Consider the following 15174-nt stretch of genomic DNA (forward strand, 5'->3'; position numbering starts at 1 on the left):
ATCTCTATCTTCATTTTACTTCCCATCTCATCATTTTTCTTTCTCACTGGCCAGAATGCTTACAGAGAGTAAAGACACGGACTCAAAGTAAAGATGAGTTGGGACTTGGTACCTGGGTTTGCTGATTTTGTTGGCTGCTATAGTGTAAGAATACATAGACCAACAAGCATCAGATTCTACCTTTTGCTTTGTTTCATAATAGAATCTGATGCTTTTTTCCTGGGCTTTTTTGGTTCATGCTTTTTTTGATGCACTTTGAGAAATACACTCTTCGTCACCATCATAAATCTACTAATATATTGAAATAGTAACAGTTTTCTTTTTACTCCATGTGTCATAAAGTGCCAATTTGATACACCTTGGAAGAGGGAACCTCAGCTAAGGAATTTCCACTCTCATATTGGCCTGTGGGCATGTTTGGGGACAATTTCTTGACTACTAATAATGTATGAGCAACTGGCCCACCTTGGACAATACCAGGCATATGGGCCTGGACTGTATAAGAAATGTAACTGAGCAAGCCAGAAATGTAAGTCAGTAAGCAGCATTTGTTCATGGTCTCTGCTCTAGTTCCTGCCTCGGGGATTCTGCCCTGAGTTCCTTCCTTGGTTTCTCTCCATGATGGACTCCGTGTAAGCCAAAGAAACCCTTTCCTCCCCAACTCAGTTTTGGTGATTGTTTCATCACAGCAACAGAAAGGTTAATAAAGCTTACCATATAGTTTTATGCCTTGGACTGGGAAAAAAAGTGGAAGACTTTGGAGGTTTGGGCTGCAAAAGCCATTGAGTGGTTAGAGATAAATGAGCTACTGTTGTGGGAACATATTTATGCTAAGAGACATATGTATGATGGAGGCAAGCTTATGGAGTTTCAGAAGAAATTTTGAGATTTCCTCAAATACCATCTGAGGGTCAATTTGTGATATATGAATTGGGGATTTGTGGAGATAAACCCTTTGCTTTAATGGGACAATAGATACTGGTCATCTGGAGCTAAAGAGTTGTCCGTGATTAATAAGAGTTCAGCATAATTGAGGTGAAATACGCTGGGGAATATTTCACCAGAGTCAGCAAATAGAAGCTCTCAGTAGAGAGGATCAAGGCTACATCTCCAGTGGGAAGCCTAATCTGACAATGTGTAAGAATCTACCACACAATATTGACTTTTAAAGCATGGAGGAGTCATGGAGAGAAGCTCAGGATTGGCACTGTGAGAGGCCAGGAAGAGGCTATTGGTGAAGGTGCAGTCAGATACATTGGAAACCCCAGGACTGAAGAATTACAGAGAAAAGTTGAAACTTGTCACTATGGCATGGTCAGAGTACCTGAAGTGGCCAGGAGAGGTCACTGAAGGTACAACTTCAGTTACAGTGAAGACTGGAAGTTTGGAGATGCCTGGACAACGGGATGACTGCCAAAGACAGTGGCGGATAGGAACGAATGTAGGGTGAACAAGGGAGACAAGCTGTCTGTGCTGTGAATGGCAAAGGGAGCGAGGTGGGCTACCAAGCATTTAGAGCTCAGAATATCAAGAATATCAAGAGTGAGTCTCAATTGTCAGACAAGGTTTGGTACTATGCTGCTGTAGTTTGGTTTTGTGTAAGTGTTTTTCTTTTAAGACCTGGTTCTTCCTTTTTGGAATAAGATATGTTTAACTTTCGCTTAATTTTATAGGAGATGAGCACACAGTTAAGAGTCTTTGGATACATCAAAGGAAACTTGATTTTTAAAATATTTTTTATGTGTATGAGTGTCTTGCTTGCATGTATGTAAATGCACCCATGCACAATGCTTACGGAAGTCAGAAGAGGGAGTTGGATCCCCTGGAACTAGAGGTACATGGTGAATGTTAGCTGCCATGTGGATTCTAGGAACTGAACCTTGGTCCTCTGCAAGAGCAGTCAGTCTTCTTAACCGTGGAGTCAACTCTCCCTAAATTTTAAATCCTTGGAATATTTAAAGACTATGGAACTTTAAAAAGTTTGACTGTGTTTTAAATTATGGCATAAATATTAGAGGGAGATCATGGTACAATAAAAGGAAAGATTAAGGCTTAAAGTGATGAATTTGTGTGACAAAGTTTACAAGGTTTGGATTGTCAAAATTAGCTTCTGTTACTAACTTGACACACCAGGGAAGAAGGAACATCATTTGAGGAATTATGTCTATTAGATTAGTCTGTGGCACATTTCCAAGGTTGTTACTTGATGTAGAACAGCCCATCCCACGGTGTGCAGTGCTGCCCCTAGGCAGGTGGGCCTCAGATTTATAAGAAAGGTAGTGATCAAGCCAGGGAAGCAAGCAAGTAAACAGCATTCCTTCATGGTCTCTGCTTCAGTTCTTGCCTCCAGGCTTCTGTCTTGAACCGCTTCCTTGGCTTCCTTCCATGATGGACTCTATATCCTGTAAGCCAAATAAACCATTTCCTCCCCAATGTGGATTTTGTCACTTGTTTTATTACAGCAACAGAAAAAGTAACTATGACACCATGTGAGATTTATTTTTGTGACTAGTGTGAAGGAAAAACATTCTTTTTTTTTTTTTTTTTTTTCATGTATGTGGTTGACTGTCCCGGAACAATTTTCTGAATAGTTCAACTTTGATTCTCTTATTTTTGTTGCACGTCTATCAGTTCAATTTTTATGAAAGTGTGGTTCTTATCTGATGCTGCTAACTTCATTTTATTGATCTTTCTGTAGCCATATGTCTACCAGACCAGCCTAATTAACAGTTAAGCATATGAATTTTATAGTAAATCTTGACCTTGTTATTTTTCTTATCATTCTGGTCTATTCTTGACCTTTGCTGTTAAAAGTGACACTTAGAATCAATCTGTCAAATTATGCAGTAATTCGTCTTTAAATTTATTTGTTGTAACTGAACCCAATTTAAAGATTAATTTGAAGGATTATCACCATCACAAATGTCAGTATGACATTCTTATTAGACAGACAGATGGATAGATAGATAGATAGATAGACTTAAGCAATTATTAACTTTTATATTATTGAAAAGTTTTAGGTGTTTGTATTAGTTACTCTTCTGATGCTGTAATAAAACCTCTTGATCAGAAGCAACTTAAGGAAAACAGTTTATTTTGGTGGGGGAGGGATGGCAGCAGATGGCTGGATTAGGAAGCTGTGAGATCAGATCTTCAACCTCAAACACTATAGTAAGAGAGAATGAGAAATGGGGTGAGGCTATAAACTCCCAATGCCCACTCCCAGTAACATATTTCCTCCAGCCACATCTTAATGAGGCTGCACCTCTTAACACTTCCATAACCCTCCATACTGCACCAACAATAGAAGACCAAGTGCTCAAATGCATAAGACTTGGGGGACAGTTCTCATTCAAACCACTACAATGTTCTTTATTCCATTTATCAAATCCTCGTTTCCTAATATGTAAATTAGAAGCAATTTTCCCTCACTACAATGCAGGGCTATTTTTAGGTTAAATTGAAGTGACAGTTATAAAATAATGACATAAATGATAAATTTTTGTAAGGTTTTCTTTTCTTTTAACCTGAGGTGGGTACTTAATTAATTTTTGGGATTCTTTGAGATTCTACTTAATTATTCTCCATCTTTTCAAGTGTAAAAGATAAAATCTTATAATTATTTAAGTAATTGTTATTTTTAAGCATTAGGAAAATTATTGTTATGTTTAATTATTTCTGTAATGCTTAGTCAACCATGGATTTTCATTAATCCTCTGCAGCTTTGGATTAATGAGGGATATAAAATATCATTTCATCAATTAGTTTTTATATTACCTATTATGTTGCTAGCATTGAATCTGTTTTGAGAATTATTTTTGTTTTAGGGAGCAAAATGAATTTCAATAAAGAGTTGTTATCTGACTTTTTATTTTCTTTTTTTAAAGTTCAATATTTTGGTGACTACTGAACACAAATATTTTGAACATTATTTTTATTATTACTTCTTTTAGGAGAAAGGTGTTCTTTTATTTTCTTTTAAGGTATTTTTGTAACAAGTATCGCAAAATATGAGGGTTTGTAGAAACTTTTTGATCATTTTAGCTAATAATTTCAATCACATTTCAAAGAGATATAAAATTCAAACTTTCCAAATGAGGACTAACACAAATTTTCTTCCTAAATTTTGTCAGTGTGTTACCTGAATATTAAGGTAAGATAAGAACATATTCACTTCAGTGACTGTAAAATTATAAATGATAGTGACATGAGTATATAAATTTTGGCAGACACTTTGTAAAGGAAACACAACACTCAAGGAAATACAACAACATCACATATTAAGTATTAAACACTTTTGAAGTAAAACAAAAATTTCAAATGGTACTAAGATAGGACGATTTTACTAAAGGAGATAATTAACAGGTACAAATATGAAGTTCTACCTACTGTTCTTTATAATGCTGTATCCTGTGAAAGCAGACAAATATAATATTATTGTGATGAATTAGTTGATAGTAGTCATATATATGTAATATGTTGAGTTTAATATCTGATGCGTTCTTAGCCTATATGAATAAAGATGTTTTTATTTACAAGAGTATTTCTTGCGGCTTCTACATTGCTATTCTCTATTAAAACATGATAGTCACTTTCTAAGAGGGATGTTGATAAACTGTATTCTAATGTAAGCTACTAGGCTTATGAAGCTGAAAAGCCTGTCATGAGAATAAGTTTAACAGTAAGCACTGAAAAGGAAAGGCTAGTGGAGTGGACAAATGAAGTCAAATTCTTGAGTGACTGTTATATGGAAACAAGTTAAGCTTAATATACTCTGTAAGTAAAAAGTAAGCAAACAAAAAACACTCAACTCTTAAAAGGCAAGTTTCATTTCAAACAAGATTAATTACTGCCAATTAAATGATTTATACATTAGATGATAGCTCTTGAAATTAGTAGAGGAGCTTCTTTATCTGAAAAGACCGAGCTAGATGATTCTGTCAGTCATTTTTCTAATTTAATATTTATTATGTACCTACAACATACTAGGTGTTGAGTTTCTGATTTCTTAAATATCACCAATTCTTATTAACATGTGATTCTAGAATTTAATACACATAGAAAATATTTCTTATGGGCCTGTGGTATGGCTCAGTGTGTAAAGGCTCTTACTGCCAAGCCTGACAGCCAGAGTTGGATCTCTGCACCCATGTAGCACAAGAAGAGCACTGACTTCCACCAGTCCTCCTCTGACTTCTGGATTTATGCTGTGGCACATGAGCCCACATATGCTTACACACACACACACACACACACACACACACACACACACACACACACACACACAAATGTAAAAAATAATGTATTTCATACATATAAACGTTGTAACTTAGTGTGTGTCTGTATGTGTACCATGTGCATACAAGTGGCCATGGAATTCAGAACAGGGAGTTCAATAATCTGGAACTGGAGTTATAAGGAGCTGTAATATACTCTGCCTGAGTTCTGGGAACTGAACCCAGCTCCTCTGTAAGAACAGCAAATGCTTTTAGCAACTGAGCCATCTTTCCAATCTCCATATAAACATTTAAAAACCTTTTTATATTTGCATACCACATGATGGGTTTCATTATGACATTTTCATCCATAATAAACATTTAAATTATAATAAATGTGTGACAGTAATTATGTGTATGAAATAGTATTGAATGTATACCAAATCTACACATCTCTACCATGCAGTGTAAGTAACCTGAAAATACATGAAAGATAAGATTCTATTACATTTTAAAAATAGGATCAGTAGCTGTATTGATTTGTACTTAAAATGTTGATATTCCTAAAGTAGGAATCTAAAATTAATCTAATATAATGATAGCTAAAAAAAAAAGCAAAGAACTTGGGAGATATAACAGGGGTCTCAAAGTGTGACTCATGTATTTGCAGTATCAGCATCATCAGGGTACTTTTACAGTGCAATTTCCAAAGTCCTACTCTAGACATATTGAGCCGGAAACTTGGCATGGTAAGGTGTGGTGGCTAGTAAGCTGTTATTTAATTACTCCTCCAGGTGACTGTAATTCATTTTCAACTTCGGAACCATTAGAATAGACTGCTGGGTGTAGATGCACTTAAGAATGATTTGTTTAGGTGTAATTTGGAAGGCAGTTCATGATCATAAGACATCACTGAAAATAAAGGATGCAGATCCCATAATTTCTAGGATGATTTATTGACTAACTTACATAATGCGTAATCCCAGAGAGCTCTTAAAATAGTGTTGAAACGCTTGCATTGAAAAAAAAAATAATGTCGAGATAGGATTTTTTAAAAGTTTACTTCTGCCAGTTCAAATGACAAAGCTGGGTGTATCTGCCTGCCAGAAACAAGACCAATTTATTTCATCTCACAGAGAATGAATCCTTTCTTCCTCTAAAATACTGTTGGATAATGTTCCACAAAAGTAATTACAGGCCAGTTAGAAAATATATGCTGAGACATTAGAGTTCTAGATAACAACAGCTATATGTCTGTCTGCCGCTGCTGACTAATTAGGCAAAGAACAGACTTATTTTAAACTTAATATTCAGTAGGGACTCCATTGAGGACAGAATCTGCATCTCAGTTAAAAAAATCCTCTCACTGTTTTCCTCAGTATTTATTTATATTTTCTTTCATTTTGTTGTCTAGTAGAATGACAATCAGGCTGCACATTTTTTACAAATTGCCTCTTAACCTCCTGTCTTCCTGTCTTCCTCTTTTGCTCAAACAGCTTGTCAACCCAGAGGAGCTTATGAAAGTTTAGGAAGTTCGACATCACAGCCAATTCAATCTCATTTTCATATAAACTGAACAGTGAATTATTTTGTTGTAATAGCTTATCACTTTGAACCTAAATTACAGAAAAGTAGTTTGGCGATCCCATAAAAAAGATAGAAAGTCCATTTGTGTAGGCATGTTTCCTACAGTTTGCCTTGGCTCTCAACTCTGGCCCATTTTATATAACACTTTAATGTAATGATTTGGAAGAAGACAGACCATGATCTCCTGGGTTTTCTGATTTTCTCACTATTCATCCTTAATTGGTTAAGTTATTTAAACAACCCATTTTGGATTCAGTGGCTTCAAACTTGAGCACTGTTTTTATATAATATCAGGAAGAATATAAAAAACTGTTTGTTTAGCTGGCAAAGGAGATTTGCCATTGACTCACCCGTCTATGTAAATAATTTTGATTTGAGAATTTCACAGAAGTAATTTTGTTCAGATTCAGACCCACTCCCCCCTCCCCTCCCATCATATTAACCCCCCACCCAATTCATGTCTCCTAGTATGGTCTTTTTAAAATATTTTTAATTGTGCTTATTTTTTAAAATTGTAAAATGTATTGCCTGCATGTTTGTAAGTGCACCCATGTCGTGCAATGCTTGCCGAGATCAGAAGAGAGCACTGGATCCCCTGGAACGAGAGTTATGGACAGTTGTTACCCGCCATGTGGGTGCTGGGAACTGAACCCAGGTCCTCTACAAGAACAGCCAGTACTTGTAACCACTGAGTCACATCTCCAGCCCCTATTTGTCTTTATTTAAGGCCTACTGAATCTAATCTATGTTTCCACACTGCTCCTGGGTACAAGTCTATCTTTGGTGACTTACCCTTCTTTCTGCTTGTATTTGTCTTACTTTGTAGTTCTGTTCTAATAATTAGTCTTGTCCTATCACTTGTGACAAAGACTTTCCTTCATATCCAATAACTGGTTTAGAGCTTGTTTAATTTGCTCTCTGTTACTTTAAAATATATACAGAATTATTGCCATAATCTTCAGTTTTGTTAATTCTTCAGACATGACTTCCTGTCTCTCAAAGCTGATATCAAATCATTCCGTTTCCAGTAAATCTTATTTGATTCTCCTCATATGTATTGGTGCATTAGGTCTAAAGGATTTGGGTGAATGTCTTTTGCTGTCTGTTAGCAAAGTTCCTTTATTATCTATTCTACGTAATACTTCGGTACTTAACTCAAATGCTGTTTACCTTCAAGTCCATGCAATTCCCAGCTACTAGGAATACTTGCATTACAATTACAGCCAAAACCAATACAAACCCTTTTCTTTGGGGGAGTGGCTTGTGCTAAATATTGCTTCTCATTAGCATCACATAGAGTGCTTCTTGAAATACAAAGCTGGCCTCAACTCTTAGATTTTCTAACTCAATAGGCCATGAACGGACCCTTAGAATGTTTATATCTAATAACTTTTCAAAGTGATGCTAATGCCATGACTTTGGGTAGCACACTTTGATGGTCACTATTTTGACAAGTCAAAATAGGAGCTTCTGTTTCCTGGGATGCTATGTGTCCCATCCATTCTCCTTGGGACAGACCAAGGTCTGTGAATGATTGCCACAGGTTATCAGGTTATGAAAGGAAGGACTGACTGTGTTGGTTCATTCATGCTAGAGAGCTACTTGGTAAGATCAGATATTTTGACTCAGTCTTCTTCTCTACCTGATCCTGCTTCTTGCTCTCTCCAAAGGACAGCATATTTCCAGGAAAATATTTTTTTAGAAAATCACCATCTCAATTCCTGCTATGCTTGTACCTGTATCTCTGATTCTAAGTGTTTTTAGTTTGATTTATCCAATAACTAGTACTGAATAATGTTGAATATCATAGATGATACCAGTCTATGTATCAAGTAACTGAAATAATTTAGTCAGAGTAGAAAAATAAATGTGCAGTTTCACCAACATAATTGATACCATGATAGATCAGTGATAAGTATTTCAGACTATGAAAGTTTCATCTGAACCTTGGATTATAAATTGAATTGCACGGGAAAGAGAATTGGAAATTTGTGGGCTTGAAGTTTATTGAAGACAAATTTCTGGGAATATGTGAAGTGTGCAGGTAGACTAGTACAAATGGAAGGGGTAGGCAATGTCTCATATGATCCCATAGAAATAAACTTTTCCTTCCAATTTTGCCGTAATTTAGGGGAAAAAACACAATCACTCAGTACAGGCTATTTAGTGAGAGGAGTACAACACTGGATGAAGTAGGTATGTTTGTGTGAGGGCTGTTCAAAGACGATATAAACAATATACACACAATAAATCACCCACTGAGATTTTTGATTGTGACCACCTCAATAATACGTGCTGCCTTCCATTCAGATAGCCATTGATCCTAGTGCACCCAACAGGATTTTCAAAATATTTTTTTAATTTTTTTTGAGAATTTCATACCAGGTATTTTGATCATATTCAGACTTGCTCATCTCCACCCCTGTTCCCCCTTCATATCCTCTATTTTTTAAATTTTATTAAGGCCTATCCAATTTAATTTTTATTCCCCAGGTGTACTTGGGTGAAGGACCATGCCCTGGAGCCTGCTCAACCGACCAAGCACCACACCCTCAATGAAAACCCTTTCCCAGAATCTATAAATTGAAAATGTAGATACTTGGTGAGGGCTTGAGCTTTAAAATTTTTAATTGTGCCTTCTCTTAAGCTTCACATTTTCCTAATGTCACAAATACTAAATGCAACGTAAATCTGAAATTGATATCTCCATAAAATGGATACAGACCTGAAAAATTTTCAACCCTTGATGAAATGACTCAGAGGAACAAAGCAACAGGTAGCTAATCTGCTGAACAGCAACCATTTTCAGAATAAACAGACATGGGCCCAGAGTTCAGAGGCTAAAGTCAATTTAATGAGAAACTTGTCACTATTCTTTACTCTAGAGTTAAATGTATTCCAAGTAGCCAAAGTCACAACCTAATGGTAAATAGTCTGGCTGCAGAGCTGCATATTTATTTTATGCTGTTCTTAGGTTAATCTAAAGATGAATGTGAGTTACCTGGATTGAATAGAAATCTATTCACTGTTTTCTAATATGGAATGATAAAACTCAATAATCATGTTATTGAATCAATTAAACATAATTCATCTGAATGCAGAATTGGTTATTTTGTGATACATTTATGCCAAATATTGAAATTATTCATTGTTGTAATAATAGTATGTAGTTTATACTATAAAGAGGAATTTAAACCAACTCAGTGAATAAAAAAGAAGGCTGCTAATAACTCTTCATGAAGCTAATTGCACAGTGGGATGACGAAATAAGAGATAAGTCACTTCATTCCTACGCAGAGTAAATGTTACCAAAATCCAAAATTTTGTTTTCTGTATAAAATGCCAGGGATCCAACCCATGCACGCGCACGCACACACACACACACACACACACACACACACACACACACACACACTTGCAGACACAGAAGAATGAAATAGGCCCACATCACTACTTACAGTAGTTGAATTCTGTCCTGATGGAAAAATCATTGCCAATCAACATGAAAGAATATCAGACTTGGCTTATAAATACTATCTCTCCTCTGAAATGTATGCTTAAATTACCTCCTGGCAAAGTCAATGGCATTCAAAATTGGGAATATGGTTAGATATATGGAAATGTGTCTGCACTTCTGGAAAAATCTTTTGTCTGAGCTACATTATCCAAACATTCTGCTAAAGAAAGAATAATATCAAACATCAGCAGCCAAATCTTCATAGAGCAATAAACCACTTTTATGCACCCTGTGCTCTAGTCCAAGGTTTGGCAAACTAAGGTCTTTGGGCAAAATGCATCCATTCATTTTTGGAAACAAAATTTTATTGGAACACAGCTATGCTCATTTGTTTATTAGATTGTAGCTATTCTTCAGCTACAGAGGCATAGTTGCGTAGTGCAACAGAAGCAATATGACCCACAATACCTAAAATACACAGTATCCCTCCTCTATTGAGCCTTACTTCAGTGTACCCCAGGGGTTAAGACTCATGTCAAGTACCTGTTAAGCCTACAGGTTCTCAGTCCCCCTCTCAGGAGGGTCTGAGTCAGTGAGTATGGATAAAACCCAAAAACTTGTATGGTTAACAAATACTGGAACATTTGGTGAACACATGCCTCATAGTTTCTCTTCGACTATCTTGCATTCAATTTTTGCATTCATAAACTCCACATTATTTTCTTTAGATTTTTCTTTTTCCCAATTTAATTATGAGGTACACACCAATACAGTGTATAATATTGTCATGGTTGAGGTTTACTGGACGCAGCCCTTGTGGTATTGATAAGTAAAGGGAGTACTCTCAAGTGGAAAGAAGTAATGGAAGGTGGATAGGGTTGGTCTCAGCTGAAGACATGCTTTAGTCTGATCCCAGGGAGAACAATGCAAGATGAATTGAACCACAGCATTCAGGTCAGAGGCATTTAGGTTGTAGGCACCCTTAAATAAGAGATAGCCAGAAACCATTAGCAGCAATGTATAGGGCATATGTGTAACCACAAGCATGAATAAATTTACAAAATACAGTCCAAGAACTCTTACATGCAATAGCCTTTAAAAGGTAACTTAACATACGTTTTCAAATGAGTATCATTTTATGTATATGTATATATATATGTTTGCAATGATTAAATTCTTTTTCATTCTATGATCTATGATCTATAGATCTATGATCTATAACAGTAAAAGTATACGTCATAAGTTATTTTTCAATTAAGTAGTTTTTGTTTCATCATCAGAGCCTCTGACTAGGTATTTGATTATGGTTATCTCTGTTCAGATGGCAGGAGATCCTTAGAAATGTGACTGCATGGGAAAGTTTGGGGATCACTTGCAATGGCACTATTGCCAGATTACAGAGCCTCTTGAATCTCTAACATTGCAAAGTACACTCCAGGAACGTAAGACAAAATTACATCTTTCATATTAAGAATTTACTTTCCATAGATTCATTGCTACTACTACTCTGTAATCCTCCCAAATTGCAAGTTATGACATCAATTTCCCAACCATTATGCAGCCATCCAGCTAACCCATGGTATGGTTGAATATTGCTGAGTTTATTTCCATTCACTTTGTAACTTTGTTACTATTGGCATGTGAAATTTTTGAAACACGTCTGTATCTTTATTCCTGGATATATAAGGGAGCCATAACTTTACCGATTTAATATTCATTTTTAAGTTTTTCATCAGACTCGAAGGAGTGAAGATCTTACTGATTTCAGTGTGGCTATAAATAGAATACCAGTACATTTCTACATCCCTAAGTATTTTCATAAAATAACATTTATTTGAATGATGAGTTATATTGGCCTCTTATTTATAAGTTTTCTATCCCCATGACCAACTATGGTCTAAATATATTAAATGGAAAATTCTTCAGCTCATAAAATTTTAATTTGTATGTCATTCTGAGTAACATGAAAAAATCTTGTTCTGTCCTGCTGTGTTCGTCCCAGGAGGTGTGTGATTGCTTTTCCATGAAATCCACACTATATATGTCACTTATCCATTAGTCAGTCACTCAGTACCTAACTTATTTGTCATTGTTCTGCACAGTCCTTATGGTCAAGTAACTATGTCCTGATGGTCAAGTAACTGTGTCCTTATAGTAAAGTAACTATGGCTTCACTTACCAATGATCCCATAACACAGAAATAACAGGACTGGCAATTTGGAAATGACAAAATGAAGCTGGAAAGTATTTCCTTTGATTGAATAGGTGAAATTTCTGGTGTTAATAATAAAAGAAAGAAATAGTATATTGAGGTTGCCTAGATCTCTCATAAGTTAATATTGCTAATCACTTACTATGGTTAACTTAGCAGTTAAAATTAACTAAAGGCATGAATACACTATGCATGGTGTTTGGAATTATCTGAGATTTCAGAAACCTATTGAGCTTCTTGGAATATATGCCCTAAAGGTACAAGGACTGCTTTTATTTCTAAGATTTTCATATGTAAATTTACATTTCTTTTGTGAGTAATCTATTTTAGTGCTTATCTTTGGCTGATGGAATAAAGGAAAAATGAAAAGCAAGGTGATTAATGCCAAGATTGACCACTAGACTTTAGAAAATAAAGTGAATCCTACATGAGATTGTTTTTCAGATAATTTGTCTATCAGCACATGGGAAGTAATTAAGTAAATAAACTTCATTGCCTTTATATTGATATTTTAAGTTTTCTGAATCAAGTAAATAGAGTAACATGTGTATTTTATTATTAATGTGAAAGTGTTGCTGTGCCTGAATGACATTCATAATGGAAGTGAGACAGCTATTAAAAATCAAACACAGATCCATGTACTCCAAGATCCTTTTGCTCTGTTCTGTTTGTTTCATTTTGTTTTGTTTTGTTTTGTTTTGAGACAAAGTCTTCCTGTAGCCCCAGCTGGCCTATAACTCTGAATTTAGCTGGCCTCCATTTCAACAAAGATTCACTTGCCTCTGTTTCTGGAGTGCTGGCATTAAAAACATGCACCACCATGCCAGGTTTTGAGATCCTCTTATTGTAAATTGCTCAAATTTTCTACCTGGTAGATATCTGAAGGTTACTGAACATCCCTTTAGGAAATCTCTATACCTATATATACAACAGGCATCAATAGAAATTAAGTGTAAGGTGCTAGGGAAGAGGCTTATACAGTGACGTTCTTTCTGCCTAAGCATGAAGGTATGAGTTTGGATGTCCACTGCCCAAGGAAAGCATGACAATCACAAATGGGACAAGTATACCAAACCCTTTACCCCCAAGTGTTAGGGATCATTGCAACAGAGGTGACTGCAGTTGAAACAGTGTTTTCTGGACATGGCATGGCAGTTGAACACATGAGCTCTCAGTAGCTGTGACTGTAGGCACAAGATCTGCACAAGATGAGGCCAACAAAAATCATAGCATAGATACAGAAGGGTCTCCTGATATCTCACCCTTCCCTGAGGAGCTATATTGGCAATTGATGACTGGCTAGGTAAGAGAGAGTCAAAAGGGTAAGGGAGTTTGCCCTCTAATTAAACATTCAAGTCTAATTGCTGAAGATGAAATCTAGGGAGATCAAATTCACCCAGATGGCGAGAATCATTACAAAGCCACACATGGACAAGTACAAAGCTAGTGTGTACTTGAGAGTAGACATGAACTCTCCACAGCTTCCTGTAGAGTGTGAGGTAAAGATAAGAAGACCTCATCTTCCTGCTTCGCATGGTTGTCCAACTATTTTATTTTTTACTTCCTTAAAATATAATTTTATTTTTTCTTCAATATATATCTTACTGAATTTTTGTGCATTTCATACAATACAACCTAATTATACTTAGACCTCACCCCCCCACTGCACCTCCCCATAGCCCACCTCACCGGATATATATGCATTCTGTCGTATATGTTAAGACTATTGAGTTACATTTTATCCATATACTGTAAAGGAGAAAATGCAGATTAATGTTCTGTAACTCAGCTTATGTAATATTTAATTGTTTAGACTCTAGATAAGGGCCTGAATCCAAATCCTGGCTGCCAATCACTAACAGGTTATCAAAATTCATTAACTCTCTAGGCCTTCAATTATTTTAATTATTTTCCAAAATGAAAAATGAAGATAGAGTTTCCATCTCTTATTTTAAAAAAAATCTAAGTGTTCCAGGCCCAACCCTTATAACCTCTGTGATGGTGTAGTAGTTAAAGTTATTTTTCATTTTCACATTTTTTCAAAGAAGAGAGTAAGAAGAGAGTAGTATGCCAGTTATTTATCTGCCAATTGTACTCTAATAAATCTATCTTTTTACCTAAAAAAATCAAAATGTTCCACAATTTAAAATGTTTTGAATGATCCCATGATGCCACAACCAAAAATTTCCACACCATGAAAATATTTTATGAAAAAAGTTACTAAAATTATGATTAAAAAGCCTGTCTTGACTACAAGAGCACAGTGCATATGAAACAATCTTCTGTCTGGGCTTATTTTTCATCCTCTACATCTCGCATTATTTGTGGAGAAATACTATAGCCCTTGTTTTCTAGAAGTTGTGGAGCTTGTCATCTAGTAGAAAGCAAAATCAGTATTGATACTGGCTCACTGTTCAACATCACTAAATTTATTTGAATTTCCATTAATTAAAAGGATACAATATCTACAAGTCTCCACTGTGTTTCTCATGTAGTCTTGTGGTCAGTGGCCCATCCTTAGTCTCTTCTGTTGGATCAAATATTTCTGCTATTTCAGGCCTATAAAAAGCTTCTTGGTGACATCCAGTTACAATTTCTTGTTCTAATGGATGTGTGCATACCTGTGTCTGTCTGTCTGTCTGTCTGTCTGTCTGTCTGTCTCTCTCGCCTTCAATGTAATCACAAATGTATCTATTAACACA

The 15174-nt window shown here is 35.8% G+C and overlaps 1 protein-coding gene and 1 pseudogene across 1 annotated transcript in view; both read left to right on the forward strand.

Moving 5' to 3' along the window:
- The window catches only part of Il1rapl1 (interleukin 1 receptor accessory protein like 1), a 1446478-nt gene that overhangs the window by 1156964 nt on the left and 274340 nt on the right, over positions 1–15174 (forward strand). The gene's annotated exons all lie outside the window — the stretch shown is intronic.
- LOC108490175 overlaps positions 13873–15174 on the forward strand; it is a 203201-nt pseudogene continuing 201899 nt past the window's right edge.

Source organism: Nannospalax galili, unplaced genomic scaffold, assembly GCF_000622305.1.
Source record: "Nannospalax galili isolate Female #2095 unplaced genomic scaffold, S.galili_v1.0 scaffold7, whole genome shotgun sequence".
Lineage (NCBI taxonomy): Eukaryota > Metazoa > Chordata > Mammalia > Rodentia > Spalacidae > Nannospalax > Nannospalax galili.